This window comes from Myodes glareolus, chromosome X (genome assembly GCF_982192425.1).
Source record: "Myodes glareolus chromosome X, mMyoGla1.1, whole genome shotgun sequence".
In the NCBI taxonomy this organism is placed as follows: Eukaryota; Metazoa; Chordata; class Mammalia; order Rodentia; family Cricetidae; genus Myodes; species Myodes glareolus.
Window position 1 is genome coordinate 25,146,089 of NC_142053.1, and position 27,900 is coordinate 25,173,988.

Below are 27,900 nucleotides of genomic sequence, written 5' to 3' on the forward strand. Positions count from 1 at the left end.
ACAATGAGAATCCTAAGAGAGTCACAAAAAAAAGCTAAGCTACTTGGGAAGTAGAAAAAGACAAGATCTCCTGAGTAAATTGGGAGCATGGGGACCATGGGATAGGGTTGAAGGGGAGTGGAGAAAAGGGGAAGCAAGTAGAGAAAAATGTATAGCTCAATAAAATAAGATAATAATAATCAAAAAGAAGAAAAAAAGAAGAAAACATTTAATACTTAAAGGGAATACATCAAGATTAAAATATGTTAGACTGTAAATTTATTTTAAAAAACATTTCATAATTAAAGAATGTGAATCCAGTTGAAGCTGTATTGGATCATAAATTTATCCAGGGTAAGAAACCAAGTCATGTCGCTCCTCCTTACTTCTTGTAGCATTCGTTTTAATTGTGCCTGCACATTAGCCATTATCTGCTGATCTAAAGTGTCCTTGATGTGCCATCTCCCATAGTAATGCATGGGAATACGATAAATCATTTATTTAAGCTCAATCAATGGTGTTAAGTGTTCAAGGAGTCTCATGGGCATGGACATACTAACTGGATTTGAGGAAAAGCTGAGCACTTGGAGTTGGGAACAGTGACTTAGTGCTGGGATGAGACTGGAAACAATAGATTCTGCTAAGGGCAGTGATTAATTGCCAGATGCTGAATGCTGCCAGAGATACTATGCAAGAGGTTATGAAAGGGTATGCAATCTTCCCAGTACATTGGATTGTTGCTGATATTCAGTAGCTTTAATGGCTGAGGACACTCAGCTAGAAACTTGAAATCATTGTAAGAAAGTTCACAGAATGTTAGGTGTAAGAAATTCAAACTGTTTGGTAGGACTCTGCAGCGAGAAAATCGAAGAGGATTTCTGAAAAACGAGGACTAGAAAAGGGCAACTATCAGTGAATCTAGAACAAACTATTTTGCACATCAGAGCTTTAATACACTTGTGGGTCTGTAAGAGATACTTTACCACCCTGACAAATCATATTTTAACATTAACAAATTGTAGCCACAGGGCGATTGGTAATGAAAAGTCCCCAGACTATCTTGATACAAAATATACAGCTTTAATAAACAGAAGTAAGATTTACAACAGCTTACACCAGAATCCAAACGATCTGTCCAGACGCAGGAGACAGGCGAAAAAAGAGAGCTAGTGGAGTGCGCTTGCTAGGTTTATAGGCAGGCTTTTGCCTGAGGGCGGCATGCCCCCAAAACAGAATATGATTGACTGAACTCCCCTATCAACAAATGTACAACATATTCTTATGAAGTTGTGTTAAAAATTTAGTGAAAATACTATCAACTTAGGAAATATAACATGACCAAAGGGAGAGCTAATTCCCCTGATCAGAAGAGAGGGGACAGAAGGAGCAACCAACTGGAAGCTCCTTTTGACCAGTCCATAAATGACAGCTTTTCCAGTCATGGTCTGAACCTTGGAGACAGTCCTCATGATGTGACATTACCATATACGAGTGTACGAATATGTGCACATGTGCCAGAATATAAATCTTTCAATTCCCCCTCTTTAACGCTCAATGGCCAGAGGAGGGTTGTATTGTTCTTTTGACCTCAATGTTTCTGGAAGGAGCACAGTGCCTACATATGCTCACCTGACTACACTTTTTGTAACCCCATTTTTGTCTTCAACTATAGAACAATATCACTCCATGGCTGTTTTAAAACTCCCAGCAATCACCATGCTGAGGTAGAAGGAGAAAGGGTTATGGGAACCTTAGGGATATCTAAGAATTATCTTTCTCATCTTAAAAACAGGCTACTATTGGAAACCCAGTATTTACCCCAGGCCCTTATCTCAGGACAGTTTCAACATGATCTGTGATGGCAAAAGAATGCAAACTGAGTTCATTTAGATGGTCCATACACCTAAGCTACGAGACACAATTCCAAACATCTTTCTCATTCAAAGGTCTACAAGTGACTTTAGACAGACAAAGTATGCTCAGGTGTCTCACCTGAGTCAGAAGAGTGATGAACTCACTCAGAGAACCCTGAAGCACTGACAGGTGATCAAGGCATTTGAGATCTAGATGGTTCAGGGTGTTTCAACTATCTCCAAATTTATGGATTTCCAAACCTTGGCAGCACAGGTGCAAAGAATCTGAACTCTCTTCTATTTTATTCAGAAGCAGAGCCAAATATTAACGTTCCCTTAAGGTGCTACCGCTTCTGAGGGAAATGTTCACTATTAATTCCATAGTCTGATTAGAGGGTTGAACCTCAGGATCCGAACTTGCAATATGATGCTGGACCTTGATCTTCAAGATAGAGTGCTCCAGGTGAGCACGGATGAACAAGCACACAGGTGACATAGTACTGATCTCCAGGCAGACAATCTTGAAGCCAGAATCCTCCCTTAAATCTAGGATACTCAGTTTAGGACTACCGTAGGGAAAGAAGAACACAGACCATTATGAGGTAGAAACATTATTATAACCAAGCAGGATCAATGACAACATGTAGTGACAAAATCATCTTTCTTTCTCTTCTTCTTTTTGTCATTCCATACATCAAATATTAGCAAGATTTTGTCATGCTAATACTATATCCTTTACTATTTTCTGTAACCAACTAATGTTCATAATGCCTTACTATCCCTGTCTAAGACATCAAATTAACTGTGATTAAAGAAAAAAGAATGACATTATAGCCCCTGACTATAGTGATATTTAGTTTATGATCTACCAATTAAAGCTTACCTGAAGATCAGAGAGAAACCAACCAGTAGAGAGCTCTTACCTCAACGAAATATTCAGACTGAAAAGGGAGTGAGTTCTTTTTTTTATAAAAGTTTATTAATTTATGAAAGTTTCCATTTCTGCCCCTCCTCCCAACACTCTCCCACTCCCCCCACTCCCTCTCCTCCTCCCTCTCCATCCCTAAGAGCAGTCAGGGTTTCCTGCCCTGTGGGAAGTTCAAGTTCCTCCCCCCTCCCTCCAGGTCCAGGAAGGTGAGCATCCAAACAGACTGAATTCCAAAAATCCAGTATATGTAGAGGAAACAAGTCCCAGTGTCATTGTCAATGGCTTTTCAGAAAGACCCCGAGTCAGCCACATTCAGAGAACCCAGCCACATTCAGAGAATCTAGTTGGATCATGTGCTCATTCAGTCCCAGTCCAATTGGCCTTGGTGAACTCTCATTAGATCAGTCCCCTTGTATCAGTGGGTGAACGCACTTCTCACGGTCCTGCCTTTCTTGTTCATGTTCTTCCTCCTTCTGCTCCTCATTTAGATCTTGGGGACTCAGTCCAGTGCTCCAATGTGGTTCTCTGTCTCAATCTCCATCCGTCAACGGGTGAAGGTTCCCTCTGATGTTGCCTTCTTTGTTCACATTCTCTTTCCTTCTGCTTCTCGTTTGGACCAAGGGAGTTAAGTCCAGTGTTCCAATGTGGGTCTCTGTCTCTATCTCCATTCATCGCCAGATGAAGGTTCTATGGTGATATGCAAAATATTCATCAGTATGGTTATGGGCCAAGGCCGGTTCAGGCACCCTCTCCTCTGTTCAGAGAACAATCTGGGGGTCTCTCCTTGGACCTGGGATCCCTTTTTGTAGTGAAGAGCTGCGGACAGGCCTGCTTTTCATCCCGCCCGGCTCCCACACAGCTAGCTTAGCCCCGGAAATAACAACATACGAATTGTATTCATTTAAACACCGCCTGGCCCATTATCTCTAGAGAGTTAGTTACTTGCTAACTCTCACATCTTGATTAACCCATTTTTAATAATCTGTATAGCACCACGAGGTGTTGGCTTACCGGGAAAGATTCAGCATGTCTGACCTGGTGGCTGGCTCCATGGCATCTGCCTCATTGCCCTCTTCCTAGCATTCTGTTCTGTTTACTCCACCTACCTAATTTTCTGTTCTATCAAAGGGCCAAGGCAGTCTCTTTATTAACCAATGAAAATAACACATAGACAGAAGACCCACCTACATCACCCTTTATAATCAAGTCTCTTGTAAACCCTAAAATGACTCCCTTAGTTGAAAAATATACTTCCCTGATCCCATATCCATCCTTCATCCCTTCCCCCATCCCAATCCCCAGAGCTTTCCCCATTCCTCCCCTACTCCCTTCTCTCTAACCCTCTCCCCTTCCAACAATCCCCTCACCCCCCCCATACACCCGAGGATGCCTGGCACTCTTGTCTACTTCCAATCTCCAGGAGGATAACTACATGATTTTCTTCAGGTTCACCTTCATATTTAGCTTCTCTAGGATCACGAATTACAGGCTCAAAGACCTTTAATTATGGCTAGAATCGACATATGAGTGAATACATACCATATTTCTCTTTTTGGGTAAGGGTTACCTCAATCAGTAAAGTGTTTTCTATGTCCATCCATTTGCATGCAAAATTCAAGATGTCATTGTTTTTTTACTGCTGAGTAAAGTTCTAATGTATATATGTTCCACACCTTTTTTAACCATTCTTCTATTGAGGGGCACCTAAGTTGTTTCCAGGTTCTGGCTATTACAAATAGTGCTTCTATGAACATAGTTGAACAAATGCTTTTGTGGTATGATAGGGCATCTCTTGGGTATATTCCCAAGAGTGGAATTGCTGGATCTTGAGGGAGGTTGACTCCCAGTTTCCTGAGAAACCACCGCACTGATTTCCACAGTGGCTGAACAAGTTTGCATTTCCACCAACAATGGATGAGAGTTCCCTCTCTCCACATCCTCTCCAGCATAAGCTATCATTGGTGGTTTTGACTTTAGCTACTCTGACCGGTGTAAAATGGTATCTCATAGTTGTTTTGATTTGCATTTCCCTGATCGCTAAGGATGTTGAGCATAACCTTAAGTGTCTTTTGGCCATTCGAAGTTCTTCTGTGGAGAATTCTGTGTTCATATCAGTACCCCATTTTTTAATTGGGTTAATTAGAGTTTTAGTGTCTAGTTTCTTGAGTTCTTTGTATATTTTGGAGATCAGGCCTTTTTCTGATGTGGGGTTGGTGAAGATCTTCTCCCAGTCCGAAGGTAGCTCTTTTGTCTTACTGATGGTGTCCTTTGCTTTACAGAAGCTTCTCAGTTCCAGGAGGTCCCATTTATTCATTGATTCTCTTATTGTCTGTGCTACTGGTGTTCTACCTAGGAAGTGGTCTCCTGTGCCTATGTCTTGTAGACTACTTCCCATTTTCTCTTCTATCTGGTACAAAGTGGTCAGATTAATGTTGAGGTCTTTAATCCATTTGGACTTGATTTTTGTGCATGGTGATAGATATGGTTCTACTTTCATTCTTCTACAGGTTGACATCCAGCTATGCCAGCACCATTTGTTAAAGATGCTTTCCTTCTTCCATTGCACACCTTTACCTCCCTTGTCGAAAATCAAGTGTTCATAGGTTTGTTGGTTAATATCTGGGTCTTCTATTCGATTCCATAGGTCAACTTCTCTGTTCTTATGCCAGTACCAAGCGGTTTTCAATACTGTAGCTGTGTAATAGAGTTTGAAATCAGGGATGGTTATACCTCCAGAAGTTCCTTTATTATATAGGATTGTTTTGGCTACCCTGGGTTTTTTGTTTTGCCATATAAAATTGATTATTATTCTCTCAAAGTCTGTGAAGAAGTTTGATGGGATTTTGATGGGGATTGCATTGAATCTATAGATTGCTTTTGGTAGAATTGCCATTTTTACTATGTTGATCCTCCCAATCCAAGAACAGGGGAGATCTTTCCATTTTCTGGTATCCTCCTCAATTTCTTTCTTCAAAGACTTAAAGTTCTTGTCAAACAGGTCTTTCACTTCCTTGGTCAAAGATATTTTATGCTATTTGTGGCTATCGTGAAAGGTGATGCTTCTCTGATTTCTCTCTCTGCTTTGTTATCCTTTCTGTATAGGAGGGCAACTGATTTTTTGGAGTTCATATTGTATCCTGCCACATTACTAAAGGTGTTTGTAGTGAGGGGCTGTGGGCAGGCCTGCTTTTCATCCTGCCCAGCTCCCGCACAGCTAGCTTAGTCCCAGAAATAACAACACACAAATTGTATTCATTTAAACACTGCCTGGCCCATTATCTCTAGAGAGTTAGTTACTGACTAACTCTCATATCTTGATATTAACCCATTTCTAATAATCTTGTGGTAGCACCATGAGGTAGTGGCTTACCGGAAAAGATTCAGCATGTCTGACCTGGTGGCTGGCTCCATGTCGTCTGGCTCATAGCCCTCTTCCCAGCATTCTGTTCTGTTTTCTCCGCCTACCTAATTTTCTGTCCTATCAAGGGGCCAAGGCAGTCTCTTTATTGACCAATGAAAATAACACAATAGACAGATAACCCTCCTCCATCATTTCCCCTTTTTCTGTTTAAACAAAAAGAAAGGCTTTTATTTTAACATAGTAAAATTATATATAATAAAACAGTTATCAAGCAAGAATTATAGTTATAATATTTATAATTATATCTTTATTATAATAATGGAAAACTATAATTATGACTATCTATTTTTTAATTTTATTAAAGACTCCAGAAGGATATATTACCTAAGTAAACAAGAAGTAAGCAACTTCCAAAACTCTAGAAATGACAGAGACATCTCATTGTTTGGACAGTCATCCAAAGTTTTTTTGTATTGTTGGGGCACCCATCTTTGGCCTTCAGGCCCATAATATCCAGAGACATTTTCATGAAACAGGAAATTTTAAAGGCAATTTAGTCATTATCTGCTGTGTCCTGTAGAATGTCTCGCAGATTTTTTTATGAATTAGGAATCCCGAAAGATCATCTTATCTTTAGGCAAGTTTAGCAGTCCTCTCTTTGTGGGTTCTCTGTGTCCAGTTTATATAACAGTCCAGGCAAGAGCAGTTTCTTGTCCAAATGGCTAACCAATTCCATAAGGAGCCTCTTTGATGTCCATCTTTCTCTTGAAGTAGATTGGTGTTGTCAGGAGCAGACGTGTCTTATTGTCATGAAAAGTCCTAAGTTATTAAAATATTAAATGTCATGTTTTGTAGTCTTTGAAAGATATGAATGTTTATCTGAAATATATCTATGTATTTTTAGAAAATCAAACTAACATTATTACAAGCTTGAATATTATCGATGATTATTTATTAACAACCTATATTTTTAATTATATATTGTATTTTAAATGAATTATATAATCAAAATCAGAAATATATATATATAACAAAATTGACCTTAAAATCCATAACAAAGTAAATTATTTATATCTATATCATAAATGATGGAGGAGGGTTATCTGTTTATTTTGTTATTTTTATTGGTTAATAAAGAGATTGCCTTGGCCCATTGATAGGACAGAAAATTAGGTAGGCGGAGAAAACAGAACAGAATGCTGGGAAGAGGGCTATGAGGCAGATGCCATGGAGCCAGTTACCAGGTCAGACATGCTGAATCTTTTTTGGTAAGCCATTATTTCGTGGTGCTACCACGAGATTATTAGAAATGGGTTAATATTAAGATATGAGAGTTAGTCAGTAACTAACTCTCTAGAGATAATGGGCCAGGCAGTGTTTAAATGAATATAATTTGTGTGTTGTTATTTTTGGGACTAAGCTAGTTGTGTGGGAGATGGGCAGGATGAAAAGCAGGCCTGCCCGCCCCTCTTATTGTGTTATTTTCATTGGTCAATAAAGAGACTGCCTTGGCCCCTTGATAGGACAGAAAATTAGGTAGGCGGAGTAAACAGAATAGAATGCTGGGAAGAGGGCTATGAGCCAGACGCCATGGAGCCAGCCACCAGGTCAGACATGCTGAATCTTTTCCGGTAAGCCACTACCTCGTGGTGCTACCACAAGATTATTAGAAATGGGTTAATATCAAGATATGAGAGTTAGTCAGTAACTAATTCTCTAGAGATAATGGGCCAGGCAGTGCTTAAATGAATACAATTTGTATGTTGTTATTTCTGGGACTAAGCTAGCCATGCGGGAGCTAGGTGAGGCGAAAAGCAGGCCTGCCTGCAGCCCCTCACTACAGGTGTTTATCAGCTGTAGGAGTTCTTTGGTAGAGTTTTTGGGGTCGCTCATGTATACTACCATATTGTCTGCAAATAACGAGAATTTAAATTCTTCCTTTCCAATTCGAATCCCCTTGATCCCCTTATGTTGTCTTATTGCTTTGCTAGAACTTCAAGCACTATATTGAAGAGGTATGGGGAGAGTGGACAGCCTGTTGTGTTCCTGATTTCAATGGAATGGCTTTGAGTTTCTCTCCATTCAGCTTGATATTAGCTGTCGGCTTGCTGTAAATAGCTTTTATTATATTTAGGTATGATCCTTGTATCCACAATCTCTTCAACACCTTTATCATAAAGGGATGTTGAATTTTGTCAAATGCTTTTTCAGCATCTAATGAAATGATCATATGGTTTTTTTCTTTCAGTTTATTTATATGATGGATTACATTGATAGATTTGCATATGTTGAACCATCCCTGCATCTCTGGGATGAAGCCTACTTGATCATAATGGATAATTTTTCTAATGTCTTCTTGGATTCGGTTTGCCAGTATTTTGTTGAGAATTTTTGCGTCGATGTTCATGAGTGAGATTGGCCTGTAATTCTCTTTCTTGGTTGTGTCTTTATGTGGTTTTGGTATCAGGGTAACTGTAGCTTCATAAAAAGAGTTTGGCAATGACTCTTCTGTTTCTATATTGTGAAATACCTTAAGGAGTACAGGTATCAGCTCTTTTTGGAAATTTTGGTAGAGTTCTGCATTGAAACCCTCTGGCCCTGGGCTTTTTTTGGTCGGGAGGTTTCTGATAACAGCTTCTAATTCTTTGCAACTAACAGGTCTATTTAGATTGTTCACCTGGTCTTGATTTAACTTTAGTAAATGGTATTTATCTAAAAACCAATCTATTTCTTGTACATTTTCCAACTTTGTGGCATATAAACTTTCGTAGTAAGATCTAATGATTCTCTGAATTTCCTCTGTGTCTGTTGTTATGTCCCCCTTTTCATTTTTGATCTTATTAATTTGAGTGTTCTCAATCTGCCATTTGATTAGTTTCCATAGGGGTTTGTCAATCTTCTTGATATTCTCCAAGAACCAACTTTTTGTTTCGTTGATTCTTTGGATTGTTTTCTGTGTTTCTATTTTGTTGATTTCAGCCCTCACTTTGATTATTTCCAGTCTTCTACTCCTCCTGGGTGAGTCTGCTTCTTTTTTCCAGAGATTTCAGGTGTGCTGTTAAGTCTCCAATGTATGCTTTCTCCGTTTTCTTTAATTGGGCACTTAGTGCTATGAACTTTCTTCTTAGCACTGCTTTCATTGTGTCCCATAGGTTTGAGTATGTTGTGTATTTATTTTCATTAAATTCAAGGAAGACTTTAATTTCTTTCTTTATTTCTTCCTTGACCCAGGGATGAATCAGTAGCTGACTGTTCAACTTTCATGCGTTTGTAGGCTTTCTGGTGTTCGAATTGTTATTGAAGTCTAACTTTATTCCATGGTGATCCAACAAGACACAGGAGGTTACGAATATTTTTTTGTATCTATGGAAGTTTGCTTTGTTACCAAGTATGTGGTCAATTTTTGAGAAGGTTCCATGACCTGCAGAGAAGAAGGTATATTCTTTCCTTTTTGGGTGGAATGTTCTATAGATATCTGTTAAGTCCATTTGATTCATTACCTCTAGTAATTCTCTTATTTCTCTGTTGAGTTTCTGTCTGATTGACCTGTCCATTGGTGAGAGAGGTGTATTGAAGTCTCCTACTATTAGTGTTTGTGGTTTGATGACTGCCTTGAGTTCTAAGAGTTTTTCTTTTACATAAGTGGGTGCTTTTATATTAGGGGCATAGATATTCAGGATTGAGACTTCCTCCTGATGAATTGTTCCTGTTATGAGTATGAAATGTCCATCTCCATTTCTTCTGACTGATTTTAGTTTGAAGTCAATTTTGTTAGATATTTGAATGGTGACACCCGCTTGTTTCTTAGGTCCGTTTGCTTGGAAAACCTTTTCCCAACCCTTTACTCTGAGTAGATGTCTATCTTTGTGGTTGAGGTGCGTTTCTTGTAAATAGCAGAATGTTGGATCCTGTTTTCGTATCCAATATCTTAGTCTGTGCCTTTTTATAGGTGAGTTGAGTCCATTAATATTCTTTTTAAAGTAATTTTATTAAATTATAAAAGTTTCCATTTACGCCCCTCTTCCCAACACCCAACCACTCCCCCCACTCCCTTTCCTCCTCCCTCTTCGTCCTTAAGGGCAGTCAGGGTTTCCTGCCCTGTGGGAAGTTCAAATTCCTCCCCCCTCCCTCCAGGTCCAGGAAGGTGAGTATCCAAACAGACTGGATCCCCAAAATCCAGTATATGCAGAGGAAACAAGTACCAGTGTCATTGTCAATGGCTTTTCAGAAAGACTCCAGTCCAGCCACATTCAGAGAATCCTGCCACATTCAGAGAATCTGGTTGGATCACTTCCTCATTCAGTCCCAGTCCAACTGGCCTTGGTAAACTCTCATCAGATCCATCCCCTTGTATCAGTGGGTGATAGCATCCCTCGCAGTCCTCATTTGCTTTTTCATTTTCTTCGTCCTTCTGCTCCTCATTTGGACCTTGGGGGGCTCAGTCCGGTGCTCCAATGTGGGTCTCCATCTGTATCGCCATCCATCGCCAGAAGAAGGATCTATGGTGATAAGCAAAATATTCATCAGTATGGTGATGGGCCAAGGCTGGTTCAGGCACCCTCTCCTTTGTCCAGAGAACAATATGGGGATCTCACCTTGGACCTGGGATCCCATATATAATCAAGTCTCCTGTAAACCCTAAAATGACTCCCTTAGTTGAAATATATTCTTCCCTGATCCCATATTCAACCTTCCTCCATCCCCCCCGTCCCGGTCAACCGAGCTTTCCCCATTCCTCCCCTACTCTCTTCTCTCTAACCCTCTCCCCTTCCAACAACCCTCCCCCCCCCATGCACCCGAGGTTACCTGGGACTCTTGACTATTTCCTACCTCCTGTCGGATAGCTAAATAATCTTCATCAGGTTCATCTTCTTATTTAGCTTCTCTAGGATCACGAATAATAGGCTCAAAGACCTTTAATTATGGTTAGAATCCACTTATGAGTGAATACATACCGTGTTCCTCTTTTTGGGTCTGGCTTACCTCACTCAGTAAAGCGTTTTCTATTTCCATCCATTTGCATGCAAAATTCAAGATGTCATTGATTTTTACCGCTGAGTAAAACTCTAATGTGTATATGTTCCACACCTTTTTTAACCATTCTTCTATTGAGGGGCACCTAGGCTGTTTCCAGGTTCTGGCTATTACAAATAGTGCTGCTATGAACATAGTTGAACAAATGCTTTTTGTAGTATGTTAGGGAATCTCTAGGGTATATTCCCAAGAGTTACGGTTTTGCTGGGTCCTGAGGGAGGTTGACTCCCAGTTTCCTGAGAAACTGCCACACTGATTTCCACAGTGGCTGCACAAGTTTGCATTCCCACCAACAATGGATGAGAGTTCCCCTCTCTCCACATCCTCTCCAGTATAGGCTATCATTGGTGTTTTTGACTTTAGCTATTCTGACAGGTGAAAGATGGTATCTCAAAGTGGTTTTGATTTGCATTTCCCTGATCGCTAAGGAGGTTGAGCACGACCTTAAGTGTCTTCTGGCCATTCAAAGTTCATCTGTTGTGAATTCTCTGTTAAGTTCAGTACCCCATTTTTTAATTGGGTTAATTAGAGTTTTAGTGTCTAGTTTCTTGAGTTCTTTGTATATTTTGGAGATCAGACCTTTGTCTGATGAGGGATTGGTGAAGATCTTCTCCCAGTCAGAAGGCAGCCTTTTTGTCTTACTGACAGTGTCCTTTGCTTTACAAAAGCTTCTCAGTTTCAGTAGATCCCGTTTTTTTTCATTGTTTCTCTTATTGTCTGTGCTACTGGGGTCCTACTTAGGAAGAGGCCTCCTGTGCCTATATCTTGTAGATTACTTCCCACTTTCTCTTCTATCAGGTTCAAAGTGGACGGATTAATGTTGATGTCTTTAATTCATTTGGACCTGAGTTTTGTACATGGTGATAGATATGGATCTACTTTCATCCTTCTACAGGTTGACATCCAGTTATGCCAGCACCATTTGTTAAAGATGCTTTCCTTCTTCCATTGTATACCTTTAGCTCCCTTGTCAAACATTAGGTGCTCATAGGTTTGTGGGTTAATATCCGGGTCTTCTATTCGATTCCAGAGGTCGATTTCTCTGTTCTTATGCCAATACCAAGCTGTTTTCAATACTGTAGCTCTGTAATAGAGTTTGAAGTCAGGGATGGTAATGCCTCCTGAAGTTCCTTTATTGTATAAGATTGTTTTGGCTATCCTGGGTTTTTTGTTTTGCCATATAAACTTGATTATTGTTCTCTCAAGGTCTGTGAAGAAGTTTGATGTGGTTTTCATGGGGATTGCATTGAATCTATAGATTGCTTTTGGTAGAATTGCCATTTTTACTATGTTGATTCTCCCAATCCAAGAGCAGGGGAGGTCTTTCCATTTTCTGTTATCCTCCTCAATTTCTTTCTTCAAAGACTTAAAGTTTTTGTCAAATAGGTCTTTCACTTCCTTGGTTAGAGTAACCCCAAGATATTTTATGCTATTTGTGGCTATCGTGAAAGGTGATGTTTCTCTGATTTCCCTCTCTGCTTCTTTATCCTTTGTGTATAGGAGGGCCACCCATTTTTTGGAGTTGATCTTGTATCCTGCCACGTTACTAAAGGTGTTTATCAGCTGTAGGGGTTCTTTGGTAGAGTTTTTGGGGTCACTTATGTACACTATCATATCGTCAGCAAATAACGAAACTTTCACTTCATCCTTTCCAATTCGAATCCCCTTGATCTCCTTATGTTGTCTTATTGCTATTGCTAGAACTTCAAGCACTATATTGAAGAGGTATGGAGAGAGTGGACAGCCTTGTCACGTTCCTGATTTTAGTGGAAAGGCTTTGAGTTTCTCTCCATTCAATTTGATGTTAGCTGTCGGCTTGCTGTATATTGCTTTTATTATATTTAGTTATGATCCTTGTATCCCCAGTCTCTCCAACACCTTTATCATAAATGGGTGTTAAATTTTGTCAAATGATTTTTCAGCATCCAATGAAATGATCATGTGGTTTTTTTCTTTCAGTTTATTTATATGATGGATTACATTGATAGATTTGCGTATGTTGAACCAGCCCTGCATCTCTGGGATGAAGCCTACTTGATCATAATGGATAATTTTTCTAATGTCTTCTTGGATTCGGTTTGCCAGTATTTTGTTGAGAATTTTTGCGTCGATGTTCATGAGTGAGATTGGTCTGTAATTCTCTTTCTTGGTTGTGTTTTTGTGTGGTTTTGGTATTAGGGTAACTGTAGCTTCATAAAAGGAGTTTGGCAATGACTCTTCTGTTTCTATATTGTGGAATACGTTAAGGAGTATAGGTATTAGCTCTTCCTGGAAATTCTGGTAGAATTCTGCATTGAAACCCTCTGGTCCTGGGCTTTTTTTGGTAGGGAGATTTCTGATAACAGCTTATAATTCTTCACGACTAACAGGTCTATTTAGATTGTTCACCTGTTCTTTGTTCATCTTGGTATATGGTATTTATCTAAAAAAATGTCCATTTCTTTTACATTTTCCAACTTTGTGGCATATAAACTTTCGTAGTAAGATCTAATGATTCTCTGAATTTCCTCTGTGTCTGTGGTTATGTCCCCCCTTTCATTTCTGATCCTATTAATTTGCATGTTCTCTCTCTGCCGTTTCATTAATTTGGATAGGGGTTTGTCAATCTTGTTGATTTTCTCCAAGAACCAGCTTTTTCATTCATTGATTCTTTGGATTGTTTTCTGTGTTTCTATTTTGTTGATTTCAGCCCTCACTTTGATTATTTCCAGTCTTCTAGACTTCCTGGGTGAATAAGCTTCTTTTTTTTCTAGAGCTTTCAAGTGTGCTGTTAATTCTCCCATGTGTGCTTTCTCTGTTTTCTTTATTTGGGCACCTATTGCTATGAACTTTCCTCTTAGCACTGCTTTCATAGTGTCCCATAGGTTTGAGTATGTTGTGTCTTTGTTTTCATTAAATCAAGGAAGATTTTAATTTCTTTCTTAATTTCTTCCTTGACCCAGGGGTGATTTAGTAGTTGACTGTTCAACTTCCATGAGTTTGTTGACTTCCTGGGGGTAGCATTGTTGTTGAATTCTAATTTTAATCCATGGTGATCTGACAAGACACAGGTGGTAACTAATATTTTTTTTTATCTGTGGAAGTTTGCTTTGTTACCGAGTATGTGGTCAATCTTCGAGAAGGTTCCATGAACTGCAGAGAAGAAGGTATATTCTTTCCTATTTGCGTGGAGTGTTCTATAGATGTCTGTTAAGTCCATTTGATTCAATACCTCCAATAAGTCTCTTAATTCTCTGTTTGTTTTCTGTCTGATTGACCTATCCATTGGTGAGAGAGGAGTGTTGAAGTCTCCTACTACTAGCATGTGTGGTTTGATGACTGCGTTGAGTTCTAGAAGAGTTTCTTTTACATATGTGGGTGCCTTTATATTAGGGGCATAGATATTCAGGATTGAGACTTCCTCCTGATGAATTGTTCCTGTTATGAGTATGAAATGTCCATCTCCATCTCTTCTGATTGATTTTAGTTTGAAGTCGATTTTGTTAGATATTAGAATGGCCACATCCACTTGTTTCTTAGGTCCGTTTGCTTGGAAAACCTTTTCCCACCCCTTTACTCTGAGTACGTGTCTGTCTTTGTGGTTGAGGTGCGTTTCTTGTAAATAGCAGAATGTTGGATCCTGTTTTCGTATCCAATCTCTAAGTCTGTGCCTCTTTATAGGTGAATTGAGTCCATTGATATTAAGAGATATTAATGACCAGTGGTTTTTGACTCCGGTCATTTTTTTTTGGGTAGTAGAGTGTATGTGTTTTCCTTCTTTGGGTTGTGCTAGTGAAGGGTCGCTAGATGTCTGAGTTATTGTAGGCAGTGTTGGCAATGTTGGATTCCTTGGGATGTAATTTTCCTTCAAATATTCTCTGTAAGGCTGGATTAGTAGTTACGTATTGTTTAAATTTGTTTTTAATCCTGGAATATTTTGTTTTCTCCGTTGATAGTGAATGAAAGCTTGGCTGTGTAAAGTAGTCTGGGCTTGCATCCATGGTCCCTTAGTTTCTGCAGTACCTCTATCCAGGACCTTCTGGCTTTCATGGTTTCCATAGAGAAGTCTGGTGTAAGTCTGATAGGTTTACCTTTATCGGTTACTTGACCTTTTTCCTTTGCAGCTCTTAATATCCTTTCTTTAATCTGAATGCTTTTTGTTTTGATTAATATATGGCGAGGGGATGTTTTTTTCTGATCCAGTCTATTCAGTGTTCTGTATGCTTCTTGCACCTTCATAGGAATATCACTCTTTAGGATGGGAAAGTTTTCTTCTATAATTTTGTTGAATATATTTTCTGGACCTTTGATCTGCAATTCTTCTCCTTCTTCTACTCCTATTATTCTTAGATTTGGTTTTTTTATTATGTCCCATATTTCCTGAATGTTTTGTGATGAGAATTTGTTGGATTTGCTGTTTTCTTTGGTCAGGGCGTTTATTTTCTCTATGGTGTCTTCATACTCTGAGATTCGTTCTTCTATCTCTTGTATTCTATTGGTTATGCTTGTTCCTGAAGTCTCTGTTTGTTTACCTAGATTTTCCATATCCAGCCGGCCCTCGGTTTGTGTTTTCTTCACTGCCTCCATTTCAGTTTTCAATTCTTGAACTGATTCCATTACCTGTTTGATTGTTTTTTCTTGATTTCCCAGGGTATCATTTACGAATTTACTCATTTCTTCAAACTTTTTGTTATATTTGTCTTCCATTTCTTTAGTCATTTCTTCCATCTTTTTGGTAAATTTCTCTTCTATTTCTTTAAGAGAGTTATTCATAACCTGTTTAAGAGACTCTATTGCTTTCATAATGACACTGTTTTCCACTTCTTCTGGAATAGGGTGCTCAAGTCCTTCTGTCCTAAGATCGCTGGGATCTGGCATTTTCATGTTGTTTTTCAGATTATTGGAGGAATTCTTGCCTTGGCGCCTGCTCATCTCTTCCTTCAGATGCTCTCCAATGGCTCTTCCCTCCGCTGGGTCTTCTTCTACTGGATTAGTGCCCCTTACTCTCCAGGAATCACTTTGCCTGCAGCCTTAGCTTGCTGCAGGTAGGCTATTAGAACAAAGGGACTTCCTTCCCTTTGCACTCACCGCCTGTCCAGCCCGCAGTGCCCACCCTGGCTGAGATGGAGGAATTTAAGCCCCAAAAAAGGGAAAGGGGAGGGTCGGAATTTCCAGGCAGAAAGCTGGGATGGCATAGCAGGAGAGAGGGTTTAGCTGGGGGAAGCTGCCCCTTTGGAGTAGCCAGGGAGATAAGGATGGCGGGAATATTGTGTGTTCCCTAACCGGACTTGTATGACGGTCAGGAACAACACACTTACCCCACCGTTGTATCTTCTGGTACAGGATCAGAGCCCCTCGCTGGTCAGAAGTCTCCCTGCCTGAAGTCTTAGCTTGCTGCAGGCCGGCGATCAGAACAAAGGGACCCCCTTCCCTTTGCACTCACCGCCTGTCCCCAAGTCCATTAATATTAAGTGATATTAATGACCAGTGGTTGTTGATTCCGGTTATTATTTGTGTGTGTGTGTGTGCATGTGTGTGTGTATTAGAGTTTGTGTGTTTCTCTTCTTTGAGTTGTGGTTGTGAAGGGTCACTAGATGTCTCGGTTATTGTAGGCAGTGTTGGCATTGTTGGATTCCTTGGGTTGCGATTTTCCTTCTATTACTTTCTGTAAGGCTGGATTTGTGGCTACGAATTGTTTAAATTTATTTTTATCCTGGAATATTTTGTTTTCTCCGTTGATAGTGAACGATAGCTTGGCTGGGTATAGTAGTCTGGGCTTGCATCCATGGTCTCTTAGTTTCTGCAGTACCTCTATCCAGGACCTTCTGGCTTTCATGGTTTCCATAGAGAAGTCTGGTGTAAGCCTGATAGGTTTACCTTTATAAGTTACTTGACCTTTTTCCTTTGCAGCTCTCAATATTCTTTCTTTAGTCTGAATGCTTTGTGTTTTGATTATTATATGGCGAGGGGATGTTCTTTTTTGAACCAGTCTATTCGGTGTTCTGTATGCTTCTTGAAACTTCATAGGAATATCGTTCTTTAGGTTGGGAAAGTTTTCTTCTATAATTTTGTTGAATGTATTTTCTGGGCCTTTGATCTGCAATTCTTCTCCTTCTTCAATCCCTATTATTCTTAGATTTGGTCTTTTTATTGTGTCCCATATTTCTTGAATGTTTTGTGAAGAGAATTTGTTGGATTTGCCATTTTCTTTGATCAGAGCATTTATTTTCTCTATGGTATCTTCAGAATCTGAGATTCGCTCTTTTATCTCTTATATTCTATTGGTTATGCTTGATTCTGTAGTCTCCGTTCATTTACCTAGGTTTTCCATATCCAGCCGGTTCTCTGTTTGTGTTTTCTTCATTGCCTCCATTTCAGTTTTCAATTCTTGAACTGTTTCCTTTACCTGTTTGATTGTTTTTTCTTGGTTTCCCAGGGTATCATTTATGGATTTACTCATTTCTTCAAACTTTTTGTTATACTTCTCATCCAATTCTTTCTTTAAGGGAGTTATTCATATCCTGTTTTTTTTTCCAATTCTTCTGGACTAAGATGTTCAAGTCCTTCTATTGTAGGGTCGTTGGGATCTGGTGTTTTCATGTTGTTTTTCAGATTGTTGGAGAAGGTCTTGCCTTAACGTCTGCCCATCTCTTCCTTCAAATGCTCTCTATTGGATCTTCTGGCAGACTATTGAAACACAGGCACTCCCTCCTTCCAGGTTGCACCTACAGCCCAGGCCCCATGCTCAAGGCAGCTGAGCTGGGGAAATTTTATGGCCCCAGGGGGGAAGGGATAAATATAGGATGGTATACCTGGACGGAAGCTGGGATGGCAGGCGGGAGAGCTTAGCAGGTTGGAGCCACCACTGCAGGGTGCCCTGAGAGTCTAGGGTGTCGGGGAAGGCCTGAACTCTTCCTTGCCCGGCTCCTGCCACGGGTCAGAAGCAAACTCACCCCTCCGATGGCTGTCTGCTAGAAGTCGGTGCCCCTTGCTGGTCAGGAATGTTGCTGAGCTGACACAGGGCCCACCTGTCCTCAGACAGGCTTTTAAAACACAGGAACTGCCTCCTGCTGGGATGCACCTACAGCCCAGGCCCAGCACGCAAGGCAGCTGAGCTGGGGAAATTTTATGCCCCAGGGGGAAGGGAGAAATATAGGAAGGAGTGCCTGGATGGAAGCTGGGATGGCAGGCAGGAGAGCTTAGCAGGGTGGACCCACCACTGCAGGGTGCCCTGAGAGTCTAGGGTGTCGGGGAAAGCCTGAACTCTTCCTCACCCAGCTCCTGCCGCGAGCCAGAAGCAAACTTACCCCTCTGATGGCTGTCTGCTAGAAGTTGGTGCCCCGGGAGTGAGTTCTTATCTCATTCTACCTGATATTCCTCTCTAGCATTGGTATTAGAGGTGTGCACTGTCACTGCCTGGCCTCTATCAATACCTATTGTGGCTGCTGGGATTAAAGGTGTGTGCCACCACTGCCTGACCTGTATGGATAGCTACTGTGGCTTCTGGGATTAAAGGTGTGTACCACCACTGTCTGACCTGTATAACTGACTAGTGTGGCTGACTTTCCACTCTGATCTTCAGGTAAGCTTTATTTGTTAGATCATCAGCAAGATATCACTATACATGACTTGTCATTGTTGGTCACCTATGTGGAATATGAAGACACACCAAAACTGCAAGAGATATGCTTGAAAGAAGATGGTTAGGATCTTCCACTTATCCGAGCCTATAGCTAGAAATACTAGTTCCAATATTATCCTAAAATACAGAAATGTATTCTAAAGATAAAGGGAGAATCCCAGTTTAACGTAGCAACTCTCCCCATGATGTTCAGTTAAATTCTTCTTTATGTGGACTATAAGAGACCTGCCACTTGGGACCATGGTGACATCTGAACCTAGGCTGCTGCCTATGAACATGTCAGGGTCCCTGATCCTGCCACAGTCAGGATTTGTATTAATATCTGTGACACATTTTGCCACCAAAGACCACATAGATGCCCAGGGTATGGATTGCAAAATAAAAATGGAAAAAAGCACTGGCCAGCTCTAACAGGAATACAAATGGCCAATACATGGATTCAGCAGGTTAACCATCACCATTAAATAAATGTTCATCAACAACATACTGAAATCATACCTTCTTCAGTCAGAGAGGGAAAATCAAGAAAAGAAATTAGAATAAATGTTGAGGTGAATATAGGAAAAAAGAACAGATACACAATGATGTTGAGAATTTCAAGAGATAAATATAGCATGTGTTTTCTCATATTCAGTATTAAGCTTAAATATCTATTGACACACGTATACATAATATATAATATGTATGTAGCTATACATATAATGGTTCTCTACTTATATTGACTTTATTATGTTCTTTTGTTCTCCACCCATCTTGTTTTTTTACAATCCCTTTACTCTACCCATTCAGTCCTCATGTAGCTTTTATCACACATATGCATTACATATAATGAAATATATATGTGTGTGTGTGTGTGTGTGTAAGTGTCATAACAAAATGTAGTACTGTGTATACTACACAAACATTTGAAACATTTGAAATGAGACATATCCAAATTGACAGAGATTTGGAAATTATCCCTGACCAGGAATCTTCAAATATATTGAGTTTACAAAGTTCAGTGATGATTGAGGAATTGTCCTACTAGAATTGACTATGGAGAAATGATGATTAAATTCACTCAGTTATCTGAATTAAACCCTAGAATACAATGGCAATATTATTTGAACCAATCTTCAAATTCAAATAAAATAATAATAGTGATAATAGTTAACTTATTATCACTTCAGCAATGTTGATCTCTTTGTTTTTGGTAACTTTTTGGATCCACAAGTTATCTATACTAGGAATAGCTGGGTGAACATTTTCTTGTGCGCTTAAAATTATTTTAAAATTTAAAGAATAATAATAGGCCATCTTCCGAGATACACATCTGTAGTACCATCACTAAGGAGAGAGAAGCAGGAGAATCATAAAGGCCAGTGAGCCGTTACCTAGCAACGGTGTCTGACAAAGTTCCAATGCTTTTCGAAGTTCCAGAGCTCATTATATTCAATGAAATCACACTCATTTATAACAATTATGAAACATAGGTACATGAGCATGTCCTTGCTCTTCAGACTTGAAAACCAAGTTAAAATAATTACTGTAGAAAGAGAAACACACATCTACTATACCATTCAGTCCTTATAGCTTTAAAGGATTCGCATATAAAAGACATCTCAGCACATTATCCCAGGTTGATGAATTCCAAATCCTCATACCAGAGCTGTGGAAATGCCACCAAGTCCTTCTGAGGAATATAAATCTTTAAAAAGGAGGAGGAAGGATGTGTGGAGAACATTAAAGAAGGATTAGGGAATAGCTAGTCACATAATTGAAGCTAGAATCACCTCAGGAGAAGACACTACAGCCAGAGAAACTGGCACCTCAAAAGACAAAGAAACTTGCCAACATGCCTGTAGCCAAAATACATTTTGGGAAGCTGTACAGTATATCTTTTTGTATAAGACAAAATTGAGGAGCAAGGCACACAACACTTACAAAATTAAAACTCTGAAGAACAACAGCAGACAGTAGATGAACTGAGTTCTGGACAAGGTTAAAATAAAAGGTGGCCGGATAGTGGTGAGGTGCACCATTAATCCCAGTACTCAGGAGGTAGGCAGATCTCTGTGAGTTCGAGGTCAGCCTGTTTTACAGAGCAAGTTTCAGGACAGGTTTCAAAGCTACAGAGAAACCCTATCTCAAAAAAAACAAAAAACAAAAACAATTAAACAAACAAAAAACAGAAAGAAAAATAAAAAAGGATAAAAGCAAACTCAAAATGGTATTCTGATCTCTCTGTAGAGAAATTCTATTATTTATCCTTATAATTCAAGAAGGATAGAATATTCACTCATCTAAGAATATTCCTGTCAATAGAGAAGATAGCTCCTGTGGTGGTTTGGGTAGAAATTGTCGCCAAAGATTCAGATGTGTAAAAGTTCGGCCTCTAGAGAATGGCACAATTTATAGGTGTGGTGTGACCTTATTGGAGGAAGTGTGTCTTTATGGAGACAAACTTTGGGGTCTCTTCTGCTCAAACTAAGTCTAGTAACACAGTCTCCTACTGCCTGCAGATCAAGATGTAGAACTCTCAACTCCTTCTCCAGCACCATGTCTGCCTGAGCACTGCTATGCTTCCTGCCATGATTATAATGAACAAAACCTCTGGAAGTATAAGCCAGCCCCAATAAAATATCTTCCTTTCTTTGTGTCTTAATTAGGGTTTCTATTGCTGTGAAAAGACACCATGACCACAGAAGCTCTATAAAGGAAAATACTTAATTGAGATGTTTGCATACAATTTCAGAGGTTCAATCCATTATCATCATGGCAGGGAACATAGCAGTGCTCAGGTAGACATGGTGCTGGAGAAGAAGCTGCTTCATATTATTAAGTAGGCAACAGGAAGTAGAATGTCTCACTGGTACAGTAGCTTTAGCTTAGGAGACCTCAAAGCCCACCCCCATGGTGACATATTTCCTACTTTCTCCAGCATAACCACACCTCCTCAAACAAAGCCACACCTCCTAATAATGCCACTCCCTTTGAGACCATTTTCTTTTTTTTAGTTTAATTTTATTAACATTTTTATTTATTTTAAATACTTACTGTAGTTTCCCTTCCTCCTCTCCTATCATATCCTCCCCCAACTCACATTTACCCCTCCCAATCCACTCCTCCTCCCTCTCCACTCAGAAAGGGGCAGGTCTCCTTTGGGTTTGAACAAAGCATGGCACATCAAGTTGTGTTAGGACTGAGCTCCTCCACCTGCAGTAAGGTACCACTGTACCAAGGCTGGGCAAGGAAATCCACTATGGGAAATAGGTTTACAGAAGTCAGTTCAGTACCAGGATCAGGTCCTGATCTCACTGCTAGGAGTCTTACAAATACACCAAGCTACACAATTTTTACATGCATGCAGAGGGCCTATGTTGGTACCATGCAGACTCCCTAATTGTTGGTCCAGTGTTCATGTGCTCCCATGAGCTCAGGTCAATGGTTTCTTTGGGTTTCCCCCACTAAAACCTTGACCCTCTGCCTCATACAAATAGGAGGACTTCCAGAGCTAGGCCCTGTGCTTGGTTATGAATCTCTGCATCTGCTTCCATCACTTACTGGGTAAAAATATTCTGATGATAATTAGCTGAGTCTCCAATCTGATAACAGCAGATAGGGAGTTCAGGCAACCTCTCCACTATTGCTACAAGTCTTAGCTGGGGTCATCCTATGAATTCTTGTAAGTTTCCCTGACACTAGGTTTCTCCTTAACCCTGAAAGGTTTCCCCCATCAAGAAGTGTCTTTTGCTACTCCCTTGCTCCATCCCATGTCCAACCCAGCTCCCTTGCCCATCTTACCTAACCTGTTCCCTCAAGCTCCCATCCCCCATCCCACAACTATCATTCCTAGTTTACCCAGGAAATCTCTTCTATTTTTCCTTCCCAAAGAAATCCATGCATACTTTAGGCGCTCTTTGTTATCTAGCCTCTCTGGGGCTGGTGGTCATCATATACTTCACTTCTTATATCCACTTATGAATGAGTACATACCATGTTTGTTTTTCTGAGTCAGGGTTACCTCACTCAGAAAGATGTTTTTTTCTAGCTCCATCCATTTGCCTGCAAATTTCATGAAGTCATCATTTTTGTCTTTTGTTTGTTTTTACAGCTGAGTAATTCTCCATTATGTAAATGTACCATGTTATCGTTATCAATTCTTCAGTTGAGGAGGATCTAGTTTGTTTTCAGGTTTTGGTTATTTTGAATAATGCTGCTCTGAACATAGCTGAGAAAGTAGCTTTGTAGTATGATTGAGCATACTTTGGGTATATGTTCAAGATTGGTATTGCAAGATCTTAAAGTAGACCGATTTCCATTTTTCTGAGAAACTGCCATATCGATTTCCAAAGTGAATGGAATAGTTTGAGCTTTCACCAGCACTGGAATAATGTTTCCCTTACTCCATATCTTCTCCAACATAAGTTGTCATCAGTGTTTTGACCTTAGCCATTCTGACAGGTGTAAGATGGTATCTCAGAGTCATTTTGATTTGCATTTCCCTAACAGCTAAGGATGCTGAACAATTCTTCATCTGTATTTCAACCATTTGAGAGTCTTCTGTTGAGAATTTTATGTTCAGAGTATTATAAGAACACACTTTAAAAACCTGTACCCTACCAAATTGGAAACTCTAAATAAAATGGATACTTTTCTCAGTAGGTTCCTCTTACCAAAGTTAAATCAAGATCAAATAAACAATTTAAATTGACTTAATAAGTCCTAGGTAAATAGAAGCAGTCCTTAAAACTCCCCCAACTTAAAAAAAAGCCCAGGGCCAGATGGCTTAAGCACAGAAAAATTCTACCAGATTTTCAAAGAAGAGTTAATATCAATATTCCTTAAATTATTCCACAAAATAAAAACAAAAGGAGCATTGCCCAATTAATTTTATGTGAATACAGTCACTCTAATACCCAAACCACATAAAGACTCAGAAAAGAGAATTACAGACCAATTTCTCTTTTGAACATAGATGCAAAAATATTCAATAAAATATTTACAAACTGAAACCAAGAACACATAAAAAAGATTGATATAGGAGAGTCTTATATATTTCTGTTGATTTCATTGGCTAATTAATAAAGAAACTGCTTGGCCTGATACGTCAGAACATAGGTGGGTGGAGTAGAAAAAAGGGGTAAAGTCTTTAAGAAGACAGATTACAGATAGTTATAGATTAAAAGAAATAAAGGAAAATAAGCTACGTAAAAATGGAAAATTCACAGAGAGTCTGGATTATGTACATTGTGTTTTCTTTAAAATTTTTGATTGTGAAGGAGCTAAGTACAGAGAGACATTTCATTATATGGGCTTCCAAGCTAAACCAGAATGGATATCATAAGAATATAATGACTTCCAAATTTGGGTCTAAGGATATGATACTTTGGAGAGGGTCTTCTTTTGTTTTCACAAAGAATGAGACCCTGTGGATTGTTTCTATACCAATATGGTATGATAGACCACATCCTCCTGAAAGGTTGCTGTGAACACCCTCAAGAAATTACTTCATTCAACTGCCAACTGAGATGAACCTAGCACACAGGTTAGACCTGATTAAAAGCACCCCTATTCAGCAGGAAGAAGTTTGGAGAAGAATAACTACGCCCATATTTCCAAATATTGTTTATAAATGTTCTTTTACATTTAAAGGGGGGTATGATATAGATATGAATAATTTGCATTGGTATGGAATTTAAGGTCAATTTTGTTATATGTATATGTATTTCTGATCTTGATTAAGGTATTGTGATTGTGTATTTCATTTAAAAATGTAATGCATAATTAGGGAATACAGGTTGTTAATGGATAATCATTGATAATAGTCAAGCTTGTAGTCATGTTAGTTAGATTTTCTAGATATATAGAGATATATTTCAGTTAGATAGGCTTTCTTCAGATCTTTCAAAGACTATAGAATATGGCATTTAATGTTTTAATAACTTAGGGATTTTCATGACAATGAGACACGTCTGTTCTTGGCAGCATAAAGCTACTTGAAGAGGAGGATGGGCATTGAAGAGGCTCCGTATGGAGTTTAACAGCCATTTGGGCAAGAAACTGCTCTTGCCTGGACTGATGCATAAACTGGACACAAAGAACCTGCAGAGAGAAGACTGCTAAACTTGCCTAAAGGTGAGATGGTCTTTTAGGGTTTCTGATTCATGAAAGAGTCTGTGAGACATTCTGCAGGACACAGCAGATAGTGACTGAACTGCCTTTGAAATTTCCTACTTCATGGAAATGTCTACTGGAAACTGTGGGTCTGTAGGCTGAAGATGGAAGCCCCAACAGTACAAAAGAACTTTTGATGACTGTTCAGGTAGTGAGATGTCTCTGTCATTTCTAGAGTTTGAAAGTTGCTTACTTTTTGTTTACTTAGGTAGTATTATATCCTTCTGGAGTCTTTGATGGAATTGAAGAATGGATAGTTATAGTTTTCCTTAGTTATGATAAAAGATAAAATAGATATAGATATTGTAACTGTAATTTTTGCTTGATACCTGTTTTGTTATATGTAATTTTACTATGTTAAAGTTAAAGTCTTTCTTTTTGTTTAAACAGAAAAAGGGGAAATGATGTAGGAGAGAGTCTTATGTATTTCTGTTGCTTTCATTGGCTAATTAATAAAGAAACTGCTTGGCCTTATAGGTCAGAACATAGGTGGGTGGAGTAGACAGAACAGAATGCTAGGAAGAAGGGAAATGAGGCAGATGCTGTAGCTTTCCTCTCCAAGACAGCCACAGGTTAGAGTCCTCCTGGTAAGCCACCACCTCGTGGTGCTACACACATTAATAGAAATAGGTTAATCAAGATGTGAAAGTTAGCCAATAAGAGGCTGAAACTAATGGGCCAAGCAGTGTTTAAAAGAATACAGTTTCCGTGTAATTATTTTGGGTAAAGCTAGCTGGGTGGGCGGTAAGAAGCAGCCTGCCACTCCTTTTACAAAAGATCATCCACCATGATCTGATTTCATTCCAGAGGTGCAAGGGTGGTTCGATGTATGAAAATCTGTCAATGTAATCCACCATATAAACAAACTGAAAGACCTAACAAATATTATCATCTCATTAGTTGCTGAAAAGGCCTTTGATAAAATCCAACATATCTTTATGATAAAAGTCCTAGAGAGATTAGGGATACAAAGAACATACTTAAACATAATAAAGTCAATTTACAGCAATCCTATAGCCAGAATCAAGTTAAATGGAGATAAACCCAAATCCGTTCTGCTAAAACCAGGAATAAGACAAAGTTGCCCACTTTCTTCCTCTTTTCCTATCTATTCAATATAATACTTCAAGCTATAGCTAGAACAACAAGACAACCAAAGGAGATCAAAGGAATTCAAATTAGAGAGAAAAAAGTATTGTTATTTATAGATGATATGATAGTATACATATTTGACACTAAAATTTCCACCAGGAAACTCCTACAACTGATAAACACCATCAACAAAAGAGGCCCGATATACAATTAACTCACAAAAATCCATATCTCCCTCCCCACCATGTACAAAAGACAAAGAAATCAGGGAAACAATACCTTTCAAAATAGCTTCAAATAATACAAAATCTCTTGGGGTCTATCTAACAAAGCAAGTGAAAGACTTGAATGACAAATCTTCAAGTCTTTGAAGAAAGACATTGAAGATGATGTCAGAAGATGATCCAGGCAGTGGGGACACATTCCTTTGTGCCTTTGATCCTAGTACTTGTGAGACAGAAGCAGGCAGATCTTTGTGAGTTTGAGGCCAGTCTGATCTACAAAGCAAGTTCCAGGACAGTCAGCACAGAAAAACCTGTCTCGAAAAACAAATAAAAAACAAAAATGATATCATAAGATAGAAAAATCTCCTGTATTCATGGGTCAGTAGAATTAACATAGTAAATATGATCATCCTACTGGAAGCAATCTACAGATTCAATGTAATCCCCATCAAAATTGGAAGGACAGGCATTGAAAGGACAATTTTTAACTTCATATAAAAAAGTGATACAAAACAAAAAACCCAGGATAGCTAAAATCTTCCTATATAGTAAAAGCTATCATCATCCCTCATTTTAAGCTCTAGTATAAACTGTAGTAAGATAAAAAACCACATGGCATAAGCAATAAAATAGACAGATTGATCAATGGAATTGAAGACCCAGGGATAAATCCACATACCTATGGACACCTAATTTTGATAAAGAAGACAGAAATACACATTGAAATAAAAAAAAGCATCTTTGACAAATGGTGCTTATCTAACTGGATGTCTGCATGTAGAAGAATTAAAACAGATCCATATTTATCACCATGTACAAAACTGGAACCTGAACCTGATGGAAGAGAAAGTGGGGAATGGCCTGAACACATTGTTATAGGAGAAAACTTTCTGAACACAACACCAATAGCATAGGTATAATATTCTGGCTCTTTAAGAGGCAAGCCACACCCACTCCCTTCCTCCTTGCAGTCTCTGCCCCACTCTCCCCTCTTCCTGTCCCTTCTCTTCCCACTTCTCTGCTTTCCCCTTTTCTGTCTTTCTTCCCTTCTCCCCCCCTCTCTCCCTCTCCCCTTTCTCTGCTTTTTCCTTCTCCTCCATAACCCAACTAATAAATATTCAATTCTACTCTGTACAATGTGCCTGTCTATGTGCCCCCCACCAGCTGCCTGCTCACATGGGGACCAGCCACCTTGGTTTGTGAACCTGCTGCCACTGGGATCCTGCAGCAAGCTGCTGGGGATCCACTGCAAATCCATAACATTTGGTGCCATGACTTGGATAGGCTCTCCTCTCCAGAGATTGGGATCCTAAACCAGGTTTTCTTCTGCTCCCATCACCGTCTTCCATTGGTGAATCTCCTCATTCTGCGATTGTTGCTTCCCTCAGCTTAAATTGTGTTTGGAATGGCCCAGGGCCAATCCACTCGTGACTGAGGGCCCAGGGTCCCTCAGATCTTTCTTTTTCTCTTTTTTCCATTTCTTTTCTTTTCTTTTTTTTTCCCTTGTCATAAAAGATCACTTGGAGCAGCCTCTGGCTTCTCTGGCTTCTGAGTCACCCTGACCTAATCCAGCCAGGCAATAGCACAATTTCAGCTGTGGGTAGCAAGCGACCCAGTTCTGTCCCCCCTGAGGTAGAAAACATTTAGAGGCT

At 39.4% G+C, this 27,900-nt stretch overlaps 1 pseudogene; it reads right to left on the reverse strand.

Moving 5' to 3' along the window:
* Nucleotides 1–281: 281 nt before the first annotated feature.
* Nucleotides 282–27,597, reverse strand: LOC146889297 (PRAME family member 4-like; annotated as a pseudogene).
* Nucleotides 27,598–27,900: the final 303 nt, after the last annotated feature.